This window comes from Poecilia latipinna, unplaced genomic scaffold (genome assembly GCF_001443285.1).
Source record: "Poecilia latipinna isolate Pla-1442-1.1 unplaced genomic scaffold, P_latipinna-1.0 Scaffold1085, whole genome shotgun sequence".
NCBI lineage: Eukaryota > Metazoa > Chordata > Actinopteri > Cyprinodontiformes > Poeciliidae > Poecilia > Poecilia latipinna.
The window spans coordinates 286347-287865 of NW_015113701.1; the positions used below are offsets into that span (position 1 = coordinate 286347).

The 1519-nt window shown below is 33.0% G+C and overlaps 1 long non-coding RNA gene across 1 annotated transcript; it reads left to right on the forward strand.

The window, feature by feature from the left end:
* Positions 1-278: 278 nt before the first annotated feature.
* On the forward strand, positions 279-609 carry LOC106959470 (uncharacterized). Its single transcript, XR_001427359.1, has 2 exons — positions 279-378; positions 453-609. It is a non-coding gene; the product is annotated as an uncharacterized LOC106959470 (long non-coding RNA).
* Positions 610-1519: the final 910 nt, after the last annotated feature.

Sequence of the window (1519 nt, forward strand, 5' to 3'; positions counted from 1 at the left end):
CGTGTTGTAACCTAGTGTTAAAAACACAAGTAAAAAATGAATAGATATTAATTTAATATCTTATTCTACAACGAGATTAAAAAGTTAAAAAATTATATGTTTGTAAATATGTTCATAAATATTGATAAAAAAAGTGCTAAAAAAAATCTTCAAAACCTGTGAAATATCCCTTTAGTGATTGCTTTTAGTGACGGATTAAACAACCAATAACTGGCACATTCTGATTTCACATCAGCCAATCAGATTGATTGTCCCGCCCCTTTGTCGCTGAAATTTAGCTCAGATTGCGTCTAAAGCCCTTGAGAGCTCAGAGCTGACAGTTGTTCCGTAAATTGCCTGTAAGATTGCGTTAAATTCTTTGAAGAATCCTGGAAATTGGTAAGACAATGTTAAAATAGTATCGCAGAATTTATAATTCAAAATAGTGAATCTGTTTTTTTTTTTTAAATTAGATCTCAGAAAGCTTCTGTTCTAACAGCTGACGTACGGAAAAATCCCCTGTAGTTGTGTAGCATTGAAGCATCGGTGAGTAATCGCACGCGCTCAGCCGTTGGCCCAGTAAATTCGCTAAAAATTGGCTAAAATACCTAATAACTGTTCAAATTTAATACAAAATAAAACTGTATTGTAAACTTTATATCATTATTATTGTGTATGTTGTATTATTTCTATGTAAATGTACTTCTTTTTCTGTTTTAATATTTCAACATTGTTAATGTCATGGTGCTGTAAAGTGCTGTTATTACTTAGGAACTTTCTGTTCTCTGTAGGTCAGAGCTAATGTGGGTTTCTAATCCACATGTTGAATGTTAGATTTAGTGTTATAGATGTACTTTGGCACTTTTCGATTGAAATTTTAATTGTTGCTTAAGCTTTGTTGATATTAGCATCCTGAATTTTAAGTTGCTTTACTTTGACCTTCTTCTAGGTCAGGTTTTTGTTTTTTTCTTTATTGTGCACTTTTGAAGCATCGTGCCCAGAGACATCAAGATCACCCCCACAATAACTTGGATGGCGAGCCCCAGCCCAGAGGACCGAGTGAACCGGTAGATGGTGACCCAACTGGTCACCAGCCGTGAAACATTGAAAAAATATTTCACAAACACATTGGAAAGACTAAACAAACTTGGAAAGAACATTTGACAGACATCAAAAAGACTGGGTTATTTCTTTTATTTACATTTTTTTTAAGCGTGCAATTTTTGTTTATTTGTACAATGTGGATCCACAAATGTTTATATTAAATTCTACTTTTTTATATACATTTTGTGCTCTCCTGTGTTGTTCACACCTAGGCTCCCCCAAATTTAGAATCTCCTGATCAGGCCCAACTTCCTTTATACTTCTGTAGTGTTGGTATTAGTAAAGTGGATTAACTTAACTTGCCATTTACTATTAAAGGTATGTAAAGTAACCTTTCTTGTGGGTTACAGTGTTGTTGGATTCTATTAGCTGATCTTAATTGTGATAATTTTATTTTTTTTAAACCTATTTTAAGAGGGTAGAAATTTATTTCTTG